Source organism: Amaranthus tricolor, chromosome 4, assembly GCF_026212465.1.
Source record: "Amaranthus tricolor cultivar Red isolate AtriRed21 chromosome 4, ASM2621246v1, whole genome shotgun sequence".
In the NCBI taxonomy this organism is placed as follows: Eukaryota; Viridiplantae; Streptophyta; class Magnoliopsida; order Caryophyllales; family Amaranthaceae; genus Amaranthus; species Amaranthus tricolor.
Genome location: NC_080050.1, coordinates 11,409,814 through 11,419,397, shown reverse-complemented (window position 1 = coordinate 11,419,397; position 9,584 = coordinate 11,409,814). Strand labels below are relative to the sequence as shown.

The following is a 9,584-nucleotide window of genomic DNA, read 5'->3' as shown; positions in this document are numbered from 1 at the left end:
TCAAAAATTTGGCGCCGTTGCCGGGGATGGTCAACAATTTTACTTTTTGAATTTAGTGTTTGCTTTTGCTAACCCACTCGAGGAACAACTGTTCTTCGAGCGTATTTACGTTTGTTCTAGTGTTTTTGTGTATGACCAGGAGTACCAACAAGCAACCTTTGCTTTTTGATCCTGAGGTTGAGGCAACTGCTCGTAGAACACACGCAAGTGCAAAGAAAAGGAGGGCGGAGGCTCGTAAACAAGCTCAACAAGCCTCTCAATCGCTTGACATGGCAGGTCAGGCTCCCGAGAGAACTCTTAGGCAGTCTACACAGCCCAAGGCTAGCAATGTTACCGCGGGGATTAGGATGCCGACTACTAATGCTGGAAACTTTGACATCAAATCCCATGTTATGAATATGATCACGGGAAATCAGTTCTATGGTCTTGACAATGAAGGACCCGTTGATCATCTGCAAAAATTCCTTCAAGCATGTTCTTTACAAAAGATTACTGTGATGACTGACGACGAGCTCTACTTGTACCTCTTTCGTTTCTCTTTGGCAGGCAAGGCTCAACGTTGGTATAACTCTCTTCCCAACACCATTACTACTTGGGCGCAACTATCTGATGCTTTTCTAGTGAAGTATTATCCCGGCTATAAGACTCATGACTACAGAGTTAAGCTCTATAGTTTCTCACAAGATGCGGGGGAGACTTTTCATGATGCGTGGGAGAGATTCAAAGATTACCAATATATGTGCCCTCATCACGGTATTGAGAAGGAATTTCTTATGCAATCTTTTTATAATGGTGTTGATATTGAGACTAAGAGGATGGTAGATGGTGCTCTTTCATATGCGGCTCTTTCATGAACAAACAAACTTCTGAGGCTATTTCACTCTTGGATACTCTTGCTGAAAATCAATGGAATAGCTCATCTAGGCGCGCAGCTCAAGCACCAAGGAAGGGGAAGCATGAAGTTGAAACTTATTCCCTTCTATCATCACAAATCTCAGCTTTGAATGCGAAAATCGATGGGATGCGCATGAATGCTAGTACATCTATGCCCGTCAATGCTATGGCTACCTCTAGCCAAGGTGGAGTTGCTTGTGATTATTGCGGTATGCATGGTCATTCTCTAATGGAGTGTTCTGTTAATCCCAATGGAGCTATGGGAGTACCAGAGCAAGTTAATGCTTTTCAAGCTCGTCCTCCTTTCAACAACAATAGCTACTATCCTGGAATTCGGAATCATCCTAACTTGTCATATCGCAGCAACAATGTGTTAAATCCTCAACAGCAACACTTTCCACCACAAGCACCACAACAACAATATGGGCAACATCAGCAATTTCAGCCCAATCAAGGACCACCCGGTTTCCAAAGGCCTCCTCAAGGCCATCAACAGCAGCAATTTCAGAACCAACAACCCCAATCCGAATTGGGGGAATTGAAAAACATGATGGCCCAAATGGCCAAACAGCTTGAGCAACTCGGTACTCACAATAAAATGCTTGAAACTCAAGTCGCTTAATTAGCTGCATCTAGCTCCTCTAGACAAGCAGGAGCATTGCCCGGCCAACCCACTCAACCACATGGCAAGGAGACCGCCAATGCAATCACTACAAGGAGCGCGTTGAGTTATGATGAGCCACCCATGCCTCACAATGAATAGTCAAATTCGAAAGATGTGGGCATTCCTGAAGTGGTTATTGATGAAGCACCTTCTGAGGCAGTGCACGAGAAAGAGAAAGCAAAAGAAGAGGCATTGCAAGTGCCTCCTATCACACTTCCTTTCCCCAACCGCCAATTGAAGAACAAACTTGACAAGCAGTTCGGTAAGTTCTTGGAGGTGGTTAAGAATTTGCAGGTAACAGTTCCTTTTACTGAATTAATCACACAAGTGCCTGCTTATGCTAAATTCATGAAGGACATATTGACTAGGAAAAGAGCTTTTAGTGAGGTGGAAACGGTTGCTTTTACTGAACAATGTAGTGCTTTGCTACAAAATAAATCCCCTCCAAAACTAAAAGATCATGGTAGTTTCTCCATCCCCTGTCACATTGGGACACTGTTTATTGATAAAGCTTTATGTAATTTAGGAGCTAGTGTCAGTGTAATGCCTTTTTCTGTCTGTTCTAAACTGAAAATGGGAGATCTAAAAGTCACCAATATTACTTTACAAATGGCCGACCGTTCTGTTAAATATCCTTTGGGTATTTTAGAGGACGTCCCTGTTAGAGTAGGTAAGTTTTATATCCCTGTTGATTTTGTTGTTCTTGATATGGAAGAAGATCGACAAATTCCTATTATTTTATGAAGACCTTTCCTTCATATGGCAGGAGCAGTTATTGATGTGAAAAATGGTAGACTTAGACTTTCTGTGGGGGATGACAATGTAACTTTCAATTTGAGCAATGCTTTGAAAGGTCCCATGCTTGAGGAAAAATGCTATGCTATTGATGTAGTTGATGTGATTTGTCATGATAACTTGCCCCTAACTCTTATGAAAGATCCTTTGGAGGCCGTTCTTTGTCTTGAATCTTCTACAGGTGATGCTAGCATTTGGAAGACTGAAATTGATGCTATTGAACAAGCCCTTTGTAATGAAGAGCTTAGTCACAGCAAGAGCAAGAGAGTGTAGAGGTTAGTTCGACCTGTATGCAAAGTTGAGGTAAAGAAGCCCGAACTAAAACCTCTCCCTTCCCATCTTAAGTATGTTTTTCTTGATGAGCAAGAGTTCCATCCTGTTATCGTCGGCGCTACATTTAATGATGCCCAACTTTACCAACTTTTGGATGTTCTGAAAGCTCATAAGAAGGCCATTGGATATAGTGTTGATGATTTGAAAGGTATTAGTCCCGACTTTTGCATGCATAGGATTCATTTAGAAGAAGATCACAAGCCTTGTATTCAACCACAAAGGCGCTTAAACCCTAACATGCAAGAAATCGTGAAAAGTGAGGTATTGAAACTACTTGACGCAGGCATTATTTTTCCTATTGCTGCATCTAAGTGGGTAAGTCCTGTGCAAGTGGTTCCAAAAAAAGGTGGGATGACTGTTGTTAAAAATGATAAAAACGAATTAATTCCCACTAGAACTGTCACTGGTTGGCGCATGTGCATTGATTACAGGAGACTGAATTTAGCTACTCATAAGGATCATTTCCCTCTCCCCTTCATTGATCAAATGCTTGAAAGGTTAGCTTGTCATAAATATTTTTGTTATTTGGATGGTTATTCTGGATTCTTCCAAATTCCCATTCATCTTGATGACCAAGAGAAGACAACATTCACTTGTCCTTATGGTACTTTTGCATACCGTAGAATGCCATTTGGATTATGTAATGCACCAGCTACTTTCCAGCGTTGCATGATGAGCATTTTCTCTCATTTCATAGAGTCTATCATGGAAGTTTTTATGGATGACTTTAGTGTGTATGGTAGTTCTTTTGAATCTTGTTTGGCTAATCTCACTAAAGTTTTGAAAAGATGTGAAGAATGTAATTTGGTTTTAAATTGGGAGAAGTGTCACTTTATGGTGACTGAGGGTGTGGTTCTTGGCCACATTATTTCTGATAAGGGCATACAGGTAGATCGAGCCAAGGTACAGGTGATTGAGCAATTACCACCACCAGTCAATGTGAAAGGGGTAAGGAGTTTTCTTGGCCATGCGGGGTTTTACCGCCGCTTTATTCAAGATTTTTCTAAAATTGCTAAACCACTAACCCAACTTCTTCTTAAAGATGCACCTTTTGACTTTACTGAGGAATGTGCTGAGTCTTTTAACAGGATAAAGCAAGCTCTCATAACCGCACCCATCATTTGCCCTCCCGATTGGGAACTCCCATTCGAGATTATGTGCGATGCAAATGATTTTGCGGTTGGAGCTGTGCTCGGTCAAAGAAAGGACAAGGTCTTGCATGCCATTTATTATGCTAGCAAGAGTTTGGATGAGGCTCAGGTCAACTACGCCACCACTGAGAAGGAACTTTTAGCTGTTATTTATGCCTTAGAAAAATTTAGATCATATCTTCTAGGTTCCAAGGTTATTGTGTATACTGACCATGCAGCTTTAAAGTACCTTCTTGCTAAGAAGGAAGCCAAACCAAGGCTTATTAGGTGGATTCTCTTACTTCAGGAGTTCGATATTGAGATTCGTGATAAGAAAGGAGCAGAGAATGTAGTTGCAGACCACCTGTCTAGAATCAGGTATGATGATGGTAAGATCTCCTCCTTTATTGATGATTCATTTCCTGATGATCAGTTGTTTGCAGTCACATCACAGGGTCCGTGGTTTGCGGATTATGCTAACTATGTGGTAGGCGGTATTTTGCCTCCTGATTTGTCCTACCAACAAAAGAAAAGGTTCTTGCATGATGTTAGATATTATTTTTGGGATGATCATTTTCTTTTCCGTGAGTGTGCAGATGGAATTTATCGCAGGTGCATTCCTGAGTGGGAAGTCCATGGGATCCTCCAGCGCTGTCACAGCTCACCCTATGGGGGACATCATGGGCCAGATAAAACCGTTCGCAAGCTGAATGAGTCTGGTTTCTTTTGGCCCACGATATTCAAGGATGCTCAGTCTTTTGTTATGTCATGTGATTCTTGCCAGAGGACCGGCAACATTTCGAGGCGGCATGAGATGCCCCAAACTGGTATTCTTGAGGTCGAAATTTTTGACGTTTGGGGTGTCGATTATATGGGACCTTTCCCATCTTCTCATGGGAATTGCTACATTTTGGTCGCTGTCGACTATGTCTCTAAGTGGGTTGAAGCAATCGCATCTCCCACCAATGATTCTAAAGTGGTCATCCGGCTTCTAAGCAAGGTCATATTTCCGAGATTTGGGGTTCCTAGAGCTCTCATTAGTGATGGTGGTTCGCATTTTCATGAACGAAAGTTAGATTCTCTTCTCAAGAAGTATGGAGTTTATCATCGTACTGGACTTGCATATCATCCCCAAACAAGCGGTCAAGTTGAGATTTCCAACCGCGAAAGGAGATAAGGTGTTATTGTTTAATTCTCGACTCAAGCTCTTTCCCGGAAAGCTAAAGTCTAGATGGTCTGGTCCTTTTTTGGTTACTAATGTGAATAAGTTCGGCTCCGTGGAATTGAAAAATGAGAAAGGTGATGTTTTCAAGGTCAATGGACAACGCTTAAAGCTTTACCATGAAGGAAATGTGGTTGGAACGATGGAAGTTATCCACCTTCATCCTTCTTCCTCCTCTTAAGTTGGTCGAACAAGAGGGTCGTGCGGGACCTTAAAAACCAGCACTTGTCGGGAGGTAACCCGATTTGAGAGTTCACATTATTACAAAAAAAACAAAAAAAAAAGGAGAAAAGAAGAAAAAGGAAAAAATGCCCGCACCCGCCCGGGTTTTCTCTCCCCCGCCCAGGTCCGCTCAAAAAAAAATTAAAAAAAAATAAAAAAAAAAAAAGAAAAGAAGAAGAAAAAGAGAAAAACCTAATACTCGGACCCGCCCGGGTTCTTAGATGCCCCGCCCGGGTTTCACTCAAAAAGAAAAAGCAAAAGCGAAAACCAAAATACCCGCACCCGCCCGGGTATTCACTCACACCCGCCCGGGTCCGCTCAACATCCCACCGTACATATTGTTTTTTTCTTTTTCTTTCTTTCCTTTCCCTCATTCACACTTCACTCACCACTTCACCTTCTTCCTCCATCAATTTCTCTCTCTTCCTCCATTACTCTCAACTTTCCTAACTCTCTTTCCTCAAATTCTTCATTTTTCATTCATCAAAAATACCTAAAAATTTCACCATCCTCTTCCTCTTCTCATTCTCTTTCCCATTCACTAATTTTTTTTTTCATCAATTCCTCCATTCCTTCAAATCTCCATCTTTCCACATTTCTTTTTTTTACTCATTTTTTTCACCTTCAAACTACATTAACCCAATTTCTACTACTTTCTTCCTACCCATTCTTTTATTCTACTCATCCACCCATCAATTTCAAAAAACAAAAAAAAAAAAAACAATGGGAGTGCAATGGCAAGCAAGCGGGCACGAGCTTCGGGGTCTACCTCACAACCTATGGTTCCAGCCATTGAGCGCGATGAGGATTTTCCCGACGTTATTTTCTGCAATGAGGATCAACGACAAAAGTTTCAACATCTCAAAGGGCGCATTGTGTCATCTAAGTGGACCGATCGTTCGGCACTCGAACGATTAGGTATTATCGAACCCACCCGTGATTTATTTGCTTCTCTTGGATTGTCTACTTTGTTTAATGCATGTCATAACACTCATGAGTATCTTACACTAGAATTTGTTAGTTCATTGTGGGAAGATGTTAGTGATAGGAGCAAACCTAAGTTACGGGTTTCGGCTGCATAACCGGAATTTTTCCTTGACCATTTCGCAATTAGCTAAATGTTTTGGCCTCCCTACGGGAGAAGATTTGCGAATACCCCAAGGAGGTGAGGCATGTGACTTATTTCGTCGTTTAACTGGACTGACCAATGTTAACACATCACACATGCATATTAATCAAGTTCATCATCCATGTGTGCGTGTGTGTTTGAAATTCTTCAGTATTTGTCTGTTTGGTCGAGCCGACCCTCACTCTGCTCGTAGTTTGGATTTAAACATTTTGGCTAAGTATTTCTTGGCGGGACATACAGATATCAATATTAACATTCCTGTTTTCCTTTGGAAACACCTGTTATCTATTTCCCGCCATGCACTATCTTCGAGCCAGGATGTTGTTATTGGGGGTTTGGTCACTCGCATCGCGACTAAATTTCAAATTCCTGATGATGCGGTTGTTCGTGCTGATTGTTTATTATCTTTACAGCACCTTTGTCAATGTGGTTATTTGGTGGAGGGTAGTCAGGGGGGTTTTCGGTGGAAAATTCATTCCCGTCCCCCCTTTTATATTGATATGCCGACAGCGGATTTACCATCTTTGGAGCCCAACCGGGCCCATTACTTATTTCCTGCGGCTTTCCCTGCTGAGTCCTCTGGAGCTCGTACGGGACCTCCGCTGGGACCATCTCCGGTGGCTCCCCAAGGGTACTCCCCTTTTGAACAGCTCATGATCGATAATTTCAACGCTATGCAATTGTCTCAGCAGCAAATGGCCGCCCAATTAACCTCTTTGGACACTCGATTCACTCACTTCGAGCTCCAATCTCAGGCTGCTTTTCGACCACTGCTTGACTATCATCATCAGCAAGGTCATTTTCATGCCGATGTTCAGTATCCTGATTGGTATTCTCCCCCTCCCACCTATCAGGATGATGACGATGATGATGAGCAGCAGGATAATGATTTTGACCCCATGGGTTAGTAGGCTCTTGCCCCCCTCACAAACTCTGTAGACAATGCTTGATTTAGCTTGGGGGGGAGTCTTGATTGTCTTGATTGTTGCTTTGGCTTACTCTCTTGTATATATTTTACTGATTTTAGTGTAGTTGTTTTGGTTGGATTTCGTTGTTTCTCTCCTTTTGCAGGTTCTTTTGCAAGTCACACTTTGGACAACGTGATGATCTTCTGTACTTCAGCTTGCATTAGGAAGTTAATTGGTGAGATCTCCCCAACTCTTTTCATAATTTAGCTTTGAGTGTTTTTATTGCTTTCTTAGGATTGTTGCATGGTTTGTACTACTCATTAGGAGTGGGAGTTTACATGTGACCAAAAATATTGTATTGCATTCTTAGTCGTAATGTATTTCTTTCTCCCTCGATGCCCCTTTGGATCTTTTTGACAAAGTATGTTTCCCTGTGCCCTATGGTTGAAATTTTTAACACTTGTGATCGCTGAGACTAGTCATTGTAGACTTTTGGATTCTTTTTCCGATTCCTTAGTATTATTGAAACTTGTGTTTTTGAGCATTATTATCTATTGTTTGGAACAAGGAAGAGTTTACCTTGTAAGGATTTGGACTTTGATTTCTATCTCACTATTTTCTTCTTGAGCGATTAGTTCCTGGTGTATCACTGATCTCCATTTTGGCTTGGTACTGGTCTTGTTAGCTATGTAATTGCATGATGAGCATGATAGAAGGCCCTCACTTGCTAGAAGCCGTGCAAAATTGTTTTCAAAGTCATGATTTGCCATTTGATCCTTTATTTTATTTGCCATTTGATCCTTTATTTTAAGCCCTACATTTTCTTTCATAACTAACCGCATTATAAACCTTTTACCCCTATTTGATCAACCCAAGTCTAGCTTGGGGGAGCAATTGGTTAGTTAGTGGGCGGTATATATTCTGTCATTTGGCTCACATTTACGTGCATGGGGTACTTAAGTTAGGTTGATTATTTCCTCATTGTTGGAGTGTGCTTATCTAGCTTGTCATATATCATCATCTTCTTCATTGTTCATATTCATTAAAAAAAAAAAAAAAAAGGAGAGGAGAAAAAAAAAACCCTCTTGGTTTGTCATATGTTATCATCTTTTCATTATTCATATTTATGTAGTTTCAATACAAAAAAAAAAAAAAAAAGAGAGGAGAAAAAAAACCCTCTTGGTTTGTCATATGTTACCATCTTTTCATTATTCATATTTATGTAGTTTCAATACCCAAAAAAAAAAAAAAGGAAAAATTTGTCTCATATCTTTTATTTTATTGTACATTTTCGCCTTTGCAAGTTGTGAATCTCTTATCGTTTTGATGATGATATAACGGTGCTTTCCATTTGTTGGGTTGGTTCGGTAGTTATGAGTTGAAGTTATTTGGAGTTGTTTTAGCCTCATCTTTAGGCTACGTTACTTTTTAGATAATGCTCCCCCAAAATAGACTTTCAGCTCGCATATTTTCAAATTGAATCCTACCTTTGACCCAAACCCCATTACAAGCTTAATAAAGACCTTCTTGACAATCATGCAGTTATATCTGTTTCCTCGATTTAATATCTTGCCAAGATTTAAGAGTATGTGATGCATTTCGAGTCGACTTCTATAGGTCGAGTGATATTATTTCCCTTTTAAACACATGAGTGTTGTTCAGATGGGAGGGTGCCTTATTAGCATTTTAGGCTACAAAAATTCATTCATATGCACATCTTTTGCATATTTGTGGGCGGAGAGCGATCGAGTACATTTTATACTCGCCACAGATAGAGGAGTGTCACCCGTGAGAACTCTTTCCTTGATTTCTCGTTATTCTTTAGTGATAAGGCTTGAATTCGCTTGTATGATATTTTACTCTTGGATTGGTATTGAACTATTTGAATGCTTTGATTGAGAGGATGTGATCACGAGTGTTTTGCGATGTTGCTTTTATAGGGTGAAGCATACTTTTATTCTTAGAACCTTGTCTTGTTTGCTTGAGGACATGCAAAGGTTCGGCTCGGGGGAGTTTGATGTGTGTATTTTATATATTATTTTCTACCATGCCCCCATTGTATTTTCTTCTGCATTTCTCGCGTATTTTGCTCAATTTTCTATTGGTTTTTATGCTTGGTTGGAGTGTTTGTTTCTTATCTATTTTGTAGGTATAAAGCTCTAATTATACTAGGAATCGACTCTTGGAGCGAGATTCGCAAGTTGGAAGGTCATAAGCTACTCAAAGGTCATTTTTGTGCTGACCAGGTCTCATACCCGGGTGGGTTTCCACATACCCGGCCGGATGA

At 40.7% G+C, this 9,584-nt stretch overlaps 1 non-coding gene across 1 annotated transcript; it reads right to left on the bottom strand.

Annotated features, from left to right (window-relative positions):
* Positions 1-649: 649 nt before the first annotated feature.
* LOC130811969 (small nucleolar RNA R71) lies at positions 650-757 on the bottom strand. The gene has a single exon (XR_009041579.1). It is a non-coding gene; the product is annotated as a small nucleolar RNA R71 (small nucleolar RNA).
* Positions 758-9,584: the final 8,827 nt, after the last annotated feature.